The sequence below is a fragment of the Dreissena polymorpha genome, chromosome 3, assembly GCF_020536995.1.
Source record: "Dreissena polymorpha isolate Duluth1 chromosome 3, UMN_Dpol_1.0, whole genome shotgun sequence".
NCBI classification, from domain to species: domain Eukaryota; kingdom Metazoa; phylum Mollusca; class Bivalvia; order Myida; family Dreissenidae; genus Dreissena; species Dreissena polymorpha.
In genome coordinates this window covers 62,637,733-62,646,840 of record NC_068357.1, presented here as the reverse complement: position 1 = coordinate 62,646,840, position 9,108 = coordinate 62,637,733, and the positions used below count along the sequence as shown (strand labels likewise).

The 9,108-nt window shown below is 32.9% G+C and overlaps 2 long non-coding RNA genes across 2 annotated transcripts; one reads left to right on the top strand and one right to left on the bottom strand.

Annotated features, from left to right (window-relative positions):
• Positions 1–60: 60 nt before the first annotated feature.
• Positions 61–832, top strand: LOC127874447 (uncharacterized). The gene is made up of 2 exons (XR_008046926.1): positions 61–200; positions 640–832. It is a non-coding gene; the product is annotated as an uncharacterized LOC127874447 (long non-coding RNA).
• Positions 833–1,487: 655 nt separating this feature from the next.
• LOC127874442 (uncharacterized) lies at positions 1,488–5,282 on the bottom strand. The gene is made up of 3 exons (XR_008046920.1): positions 3,715–5,282; positions 3,268–3,353; positions 1,488–2,547 (listed from the first exon to the last, which is right to left on the bottom strand). It is a non-coding gene; the product is annotated as an uncharacterized LOC127874442 (long non-coding RNA).
• Between the last annotated feature and the right edge of the window lie 3,826 nt (positions 5,283–9,108).

Genomic DNA, 9,108 nt, shown 5'->3' with positions numbered 1-9,108 from the left:
AAAATCTGGATCAATTGATAAGAAAACATTGAAATCAAATGTTGGTAAGCATAATGCACCCAGTAGCCTCACTGGGGGCTGACGAGGTATAAGCGTAGTCCGTTTCGCTACGAAGTCGGGTATTTGTTTTACTACGAAAACATTGTGTACATACACATGACATCGAAGAACGGATTAGTGGAAATTTGTGTTTAAAACAGGTAAGATTATGCTTTTGTAATAACAAAACTCTGAATTTAAGCACAATGACATTTCATAGGTCTGTTACATCAAATTATGATTCAACTAGTGTCTGGTTTATGCGTTAAACATTAAATTTACCGCTGCTTTATCAAACCGAAGTCAAGTTTTATTTTACAAAAATGCAATTAAGGTTTACATCTATGTTTAATTGACACAATTTTACAATTTCCATATTGATGTATGTATTGTTAAGCCACTGGTGTGTTCAGAAATGTATAGGGTGACCCAGTTGTCAGAAATAAAGGCTAAATAGTATTATAATGTATGATCATGTCTCTGACAGTATACGTATATGCCTCGCTACGACAACGCTTTAGCGTGTATGCGTTCCTCACAGAGGACGTATTGGTTATCTCTCAAAGGCGAAATAAAGAACATGTTTTTTTTTAAATACAGAGTCATGGAGTGGCTGGATGTTTCCTTTGGGGAAGAGATAGTAACAACGACACAACATGATCCGAAGCGCACAGTCGACATGGTAATGCACATTATTATGATATAATTAAATTCACGACTAGGCCAAAGGAAACGATCAAAATCGAAAATCCATATATAAGACGACAGTTGAGAGTCGAGAACCTATTGTCGTCGGTCTCAATATAAATTACGCATCTTCACCTTGTGACAATCCCTTATACGTTCTTTTTGATAGAGACCGACGATAGGTTTTTAGCATACGGTATTCTTTAACAAATACTAGTAACAGTCGATGCTCGTTATATTATCTCGAAACTCTGCTTATGTCAAAGTAAATCCCATGTCCCAACTTCGATCCTTTATCTCATACGGATTTTGATTTTTACATTTTATCTGTCAAAGCGATTTTCTTGAAATACTGGTTTCTATAAAATATATTGTTACAAAATGTTGAATTTTCAGTGAATTGTTACTGCCGACTAATGCACTTGTTTAATACACAAAATCGTAAGGATTGTTTGTGCAAGATGTCATGTGAATATTATTGCAACAAAACTACAAAAAGTGTTAGTTGTGTGTTTTTTAGCAGGAATGTGTAGGCATTTTTGACTGTAACGAATTTAATAAATAAGCATAAAGAGATCATAAGCATTTTTAAACAAATAGACACTAGGATCAATGACATTTTTTTCTGGAAAATCATGTATTTGTATGTAAATCCTATTGAGCTATCTGATATATCACACATGCTATTTTTTTAAGTTTAACAGTTTATATCAGTTGTATTTTGTTCTTTTCAGGGAGATTAAAGTATTTTTGGAAGCACCTTCAAGAGACGTACTGATATCTTGATCAATGAAAAGTTGTCATATACAAACATGTATAGTAAATGTTCCAAAGTTTAAATGACTGTTTGATTTATTACCAGATGGTGCAAGTATTGCAGGGAAAGAAAACAATCAAAGTAAACATTACATAAAAATTTGACATTTCAACAAATTGAACAACATTATATGATTTAATGTTAATTACTTGGTGCAGTGGTAACAAGATCTTGCAGCGCCCTTTCATGACCGGGGCGAATGGGTATTTTCATTAAACATCTCAAACTATTGTCAGTTATTCAGCTTTCATTTGAATTTGAGTAAATTAAGTATTGATGCAATTCAATATGTTTGTTGGCATAATGACCCCCACAAGTCAAGACGTTTTGGCGATGATCATTTGTTATGACTTAATTGAAGCATTCATATGTTTGAATAGCAAGATTTGCAAATTCATAAATTGACTGATTACAATTTCTTTGTGAATACTAATGTACTTCTTTATGTATTTGGCGCTTTAATTTCTATTGTTACATGTGCATGCTAGTTATAAAGTAATGGTATTATTAATGACGTGTTTATTTTGATATACTGAAGATATTCATGGAGATTATATTGGAATAGACCACAAACAAGCATTATTGGATTCGAAGATGTTCAAATGGAGATGATATTGGAATAGACCACAAACACGCATCATTGGATTTAAATTATTTGTTATGAAACACCTGTTTTATTAACACACATTATCAGATTTTATATTCATCTAATCAATTTTAGTAATAACATAGATACAAAACCGATAAATATACACACATATCAATACACACACTTTGTTTTGCTTATGCAAAAATACATGTTAAATGGTATGTTTGCGTAGTTAGTTGAAATAGCTTTCCATAAACATCACAGAATGAAGCGGGGTCCCTGTCTCTGTCACCGTGGTTTTGATTTTTAACTTGCCACATATCACCTTCCGTGTGGTTTGATGGTGTTCATGTAGTTCTTACACAGCTTCGAACCTTAAAAGCGTTACAGATCTTTCGACTAATCCTTTTCAAGTCTGAAAAACAAAAGAAGTAAAACCCATTTTAAAGCATGTGCTCTTATTTATTTTCTTTGTCATTCATTAAAAAATGGACCAAATTCAATAATCAGGCAGAAATATCAATCATTATATTTATTTAAAGACAATAAATAAAACAAAGAAATATTATATTTCAACATAACATGTATGCTTTAATAAGAATTAAGTTCAGTTAAACATAAATTGGTTAATCATTACACGATTACTTCAGTATTCAATAATGTAACATTTGGTTAATTTGATATATTTTCAGGACAGACTAAAGTTTATGTTCTAGATTCTTACAAAACTGTGTTCAGATTAAATGCAGAATTCTTGTATACCACACATAGCATTTAAAAAATGTATCCAACACATAGCAGTATAACATTTATATACACACACTCCGAATAAGATGTATTTGCGCAAACATACAATGTAAGTAGCTTCTCTATGAAGAATTACAATGTCCGCCCTATTTTTAAACCCTCGACAATATTATTATCAATGTTTTTGTTGATTGAACAAAAAATATACCACACATAGCATTTCACATCATGTGTTTTCAAACACGCGGTTGCACTTTTTGGAAAAAAATACTTAATTAATTTTGCGCAAACTTAACAAAGTTGTGCCTTTTTACAATGACCGGGCACTCGTCTTTGTTTTGTTTTTTAAATGGTTTTGAAATAATGAAGAAATTATCAAAAAGGTTACCTGAAGCGACGTTTTGTTTACATCCGATTGTCCCACACATAGCCGAAAAAGTCACGTGGTTCAGGTACCGTGATATCTATTCTCTTCTATTGCAAAAAATACAAGAATTTAGCTTACTTGTTATGCCTCACAAAATGGCATGATTCAAACAAATATTGCTACCTTTGACAATATCTCATAGTGAGGGAGATAGTGCTCTTATTGACATCTGGGCTAACCTTTCTGGTAAAGAACATTCTAAATTAATTATTTGATAATTACTACAAATACTAATAGTGCAATGTTTATAGATACTATAAAATGTGATTGATTCAAGCAATCAAAAGATGTGATCAAATGTGATTAACCATATTTAAAACATAAATTCAAATAAAATATAAATAACTTTGAGGTGGGTGACATGACAGTCGCTACCTTTAGTACAGTGGCTGACTTGACATTCTATACCTTGAGTACGGTGGGTGACGTGATAGTCGCTACCTTGAGTACGGTGGGTGACGTGACAGTCGCTAACTAAAATGACGTTTAAACAGTAGTTAGGAATATACAAATTAATTTAATCCTAGTATTTTGGTACTTAAAAAATATATACTTACAAGTGTAAAATTATCAAAGTGTTATATCAATGGTATTAAATAATATGTTTTGGTGGGTGACATAATTATCGCTGACCTACCTTGCATTTATTCCTCAATTATGGTAATTTGAAATTACTTTGACTTTAAATGCTCACAAAGGAAAATAAAACAAAAATGCTGCCTGGCCCTTGTGAAATCTAAGTACAGTATGCAACATGGAGAAATCATTGCTGATGCCAGTGAAAATTATAATTGAGAAGGTAGCAGCAGTTGGCTGTTCTAAATTTTTACATTGTAGGTTCTAGTTGATTGTTTAGTGTTTTAAGGAGGAAATGCCAAGGACATACATAATAGATTATTATATAGCTCCTTGGTATATACCAATCTTTGTTTGCTGCACAATTTGTTTATCACGGTTTTTCAATAAATAGGAACACCAGGGGTGTACAATTGATTTTTTTAAAATATTTACGCATGCGTTTTTGATATGTTTATTGAGGAGCCATATCCATCACACACGTACATGCGAAGTTTTACATGCATATCTATTATACTTTTTTATATATGATGGTTTGTTTGTGCCCGTGTATATTATTCAACAGAGCCTACTCTAAATGTCTGTTACTTTGTTTTATTGTCAAATATGCAGAATATAAACGACTGTATAATGTACAGAGGATTTTACAATAAAAGTACCTCATTCTGAAGATGCCTATCTGTTTGTAGAGACCGTCAGTGAAGTGTTTCTTTTTTATCTCACGAAAATTTCAATGATCAAATGAAGAAAGAAAAATTGTGTTGTCTCATTTTTTTAAATATGTACTGAACACAAGTTTTGTATTTTGTATAAAACGTGTTGTGTTGATTTCGATATAATGTTAATTACAAAATAATCATATTTATGACTGAGGTGAACCACTAATTACATATGTTTATTCGTTCTGTTTCCTATATAAGTGCACTTCAATAAATTTAAACGACACTATAGAGTAACGGAAATTTAATAAACATTGAAAAATGTATTGTGTGAAGCAAACATTAAACAATAGCCGATACAGAGCTTTCGCGCTAAACATGCAGAAATGGATGATAATGGCATTATCTATACAAAATATTTCTTAAGTGTGACATATATTACTTGTGAAAAATAGTGTTAACTGAGCATTTAGACCACACAAACTGTTCCTTTGCAGATTTACAATATTAACATAATATAATTTAGGCACACACATAAGTGCTAGCATTCTTTATAAACCATTGCAATGAAATAAACACAATGGAAGTATAAATCCCAATCTCCCAACATGCCTGAAACGTTATATATGTTACAAGTCACGGATATTTTATCGTCACGGACATTTCTGCGATCGCATATACCAGAAGGGGTAATCACGTGATAGTCAAGATGACGACGTCCATACCGAGACAATTATTTTTCGCCGTTTTATACCCTTTATTACCTCTGTTTATTTTTTAAATGACGCTCACTTTCCAGCCATATCAGTAAAAGGTGATTAGCGTATATTTCGTATTTAAATTCGCTAAATATCTCGACTTGACTCCCCGCAAATTTTCTTAATGGAGCCCTAATTAGGTCATTCCGCTAAGAAATTTCGCACCGAGTAAAGTCGAAATGTAGAGCGAATATTACTATGAAATAGTAGCCAGTAACTTTCTTCCTAATATGGCTGGAAAATGAGCGGCATAAAAAAATACAAGTAATAAAGGGTATAAAACGACGAAAAATACCTGCCTCGGCATGGACGTCGCCATCTTGTTTGTCACGTGATTACCCCCTCTGATATACTATTCAACTTCTTTGACTTTAGCCCATTATTGTGTGGGTATATTCATTTATACCAGTAAACCGAAAGTTTAATTTATTATAAGCACTATTGCTAAATCTAATACTGTTCATAAAGGTTCTGAATATTCACGCGAGTGTTGTTTTCCAATTGAAACATTCTGTTTGACTTCCCCGTAGCAATTGGTGCTGCAATAGTTTACATTTACATATTTACATATTTGTTTTCGAAGAAAATGCATTGTTTAAAACCAACAGTATCACAGAGGTTACTTATATGTGGATGGTATAATGTAATTAATATGAGAAGGCGACAGTAACGGACATTTAAATTAGATGTTTTGTTAAATCACTTTTGCTAACTATTTGATCTGAAATGCCAAACTACGATTAATTTTTATTTTATATGAATGGGTTTATAATGTATAACAAGGATAGCCCGTGTTTTATATCGTCAATGTGTCGTTATTACCTGGCGACAGGCATTGTTCCTATTTATTGAAAAACCGTGTATAGTTTCATGTGTTACGCAATATTCACCTTCGATATATCTTCTCTTCAGGTATACATAATTATCGAAGTATAGGTCACTTTATGGTTTAGATAATTACTTATTAAAATATTAGAGTTATTTAGTTACAAGGACTGTTCTGTTGCTCTTATCCGCAGTTGGTATTCAAACCATATATATTTTACCAGATTTGTGCAAAATAAGGTGATTTTATCTCAACTATACACAGTCGGCAAATTAATTAGCATCATTTTTACAAACAGAAGCTTTTGTGGGCTTTTCAAACATTAACTCATTTGAGCTTTTGAACTGACAATATACTGTTCTAAATCATAACAAAATATAAATTAAATGTAATTCTTTGTAAAATTTTCTTAAGCAAGGTATCATGCTATTATACAACATTGCAGTTTACCTACATATTTTTTAAAAGGTCAGATAGCTTAATTGGAAGAGGAACCCAGGCCAATATCATATGATCAATATCATCAGATGGCTCATGGATGGATTCGGGTTCGAATGCCGATTTACGAAATCGTAATCCTGTCGTAGCGAATTATTTTTTTCCTATCGAAGTTAACACTTATGAATGACAAACACACAATCCGAAATAGATCTACGTTTATGATTCGTTCGATGCTTTAAAATATTTAAAAAAACAGGGTTAAAACCACCGCGTCAAAATTGTTGTCCCTAAAATACTGAGAGAAACTAGATCTATCTATCTAGATAGTATGTTTTATCTGAGAAATGACGTCACACTAGATACGTCATACATTGCGTAATCAAGTAAATGAAAATTATAAATACGGAAAGCTGGTTCGGTAATATATTTTAAAGAAGACAAAAAGGATGATATATAATATAACGATAACATTCATGATGCGTCCCAATAAATTTCAAAGGTCAAATATTAGAACATGTTAATCGGCGCGTAGGAATACATACTTACGGTTAGATCACGGTCACGTGATGTACTGCAGGATATCAACTAGTTTATCCGACCCTGCTTTATTTGGTCAATGTTTGCAACAGAGGCAGGAAAAATACATATTCTGGGTTATAAACTAACATTCATAACCAATTGGCACAACTTTGTCCCTTCTATCTTTCGTATAGTAGATATAGGAGTTTCGCTGAACATCTTTGAGCCCGGTACAAATTTTAGGGACCATGTCTACTTGGCTTGTGCTAATATATTTTATTTAGAACTTGCGCTCTGTTGGTTTTTCCGCTTTCTGAGCGCCTGCGGGACGTGTAAAAACATTGTAATGTAGACATTAATATTACCGGGATCTGATTAACGTTCACATTAATTTTCAGACATTAAGTATTTCAAAACACACCTTTAAGTTAGGTCAAAGACAAGGGTTGTACACTATGCAGGGAAGTTGAAGACGGTAGTCAGTTGCTCTGGTGAACTACTTTTTGTCACTTAACAATTTTCAAAAGACGTGTATCTGTTTATACATGTTCCTTATTTTGTTTTGTTTTTGGTAGATTTTTTTATTATTGCTTGTTGTAAATTTTGAATGTTCAGATGTGTTACCTACTTTTTAACCAAGTTTTGAACTACTATTTTTTATGTAACCACTGTTAATATTTTATGCACTTATATGTATATGTAGTTGTATCGTTTTGGATGTTACAGTTTTGATTTGAATAAAACCCTCAAAACAGACAAAAAAATAAAATAAAACATTTTCAAAAGGATTGGACAGAACTTATTATTTTTCCATGATCCTGTCACTGGTATTTATTATGAAATGGAGTCTTACAATACAAATAATGAGGAGGAAATCACAGACCAACCGACAATAAACAAGAAGGCCAAAATGGACATATGTCGCTCACCTGTTGAACATCGCTCTTTTTGGCATCTATATTCAGATTCGACTTCCATTGTGTCTAGGTCAGCGCAAAAGTGTATGTACTTGTATCAAAATGAGCGATTTTGGCTTATTTTCTTTATTAAGTGTCACCAAGAACAGTCACGTGAAGTTTTAAAGAAAATAAATGGCATAGTGTAAGAAGTCGTTTAAAGGCATTTCTATTTTTAGCTCTGATGGCCATCTTGTTCAGTGGTGCAGAACGATTTTAGCCATTTGTTTAAAGGTCATCCAAGAATCATTCCTGTGCAGTTTGGTCAAGATCCAATAATTGGTTAAGAATGAGATGTCATTAAAGTGAAATATCTTTTTTTAGCTCTTGTTGCTTAATTAAGCATTGGAGCGGAACTGCTATTTTAATGAGAAAAGAGGATCATCAACTGATCATTCCTGTAAAGTTTAATCCAAATCCAGTCATTGGTTTAGGATGGAATGTCGATTAAGTGCTCCTGTGACCTACTAGTATAATGCATGTTAACGGAACTAGTTATGTAACTTGGTAGAGTACCATCCGCGGATCATTCCTGTGAAGTTTGGTCAAGAGCCATGCATTGGTTAAATAGGAGATGTCGATTAAGTGGAAAATCATTTGTTTAGCTTATGTGACCTACTTAATCAGCGGAGCGGAACGATTTATATAACTTTTGTAGATGATTATCCACTGATCATTCCTGAAAATTTAATCAAAATCCAGTCAGCAGCTTCAGAGGACATGCTGTTTAAAGCAAATGTTGACGACGGACGGACGACGGACATCAGACCATCCTAAAAGCTCACCTTGAGCACTTCGTGCTCAGGAGAATAAAAAGCATGATTATTCTCTTAACAAAGCGCTGACCGCAGTTTTACTCCAATTTTTTGCATTGCAGCTTTCTGTTTTCATGTAATTTGTCGCTTCTCTCACAAAGACTAGCTAAAATGTAGTACGCATTGCTTGTCTGAAAACATTTCCAGGGAGGCATAATATTTGTTTACACGTGTGAATCCTCTGGTCTGGTCCAAGTTTAAGGTACAGCATGCCAACGGATTTAACCGATTTAAACCACCAATGCTTTCTGT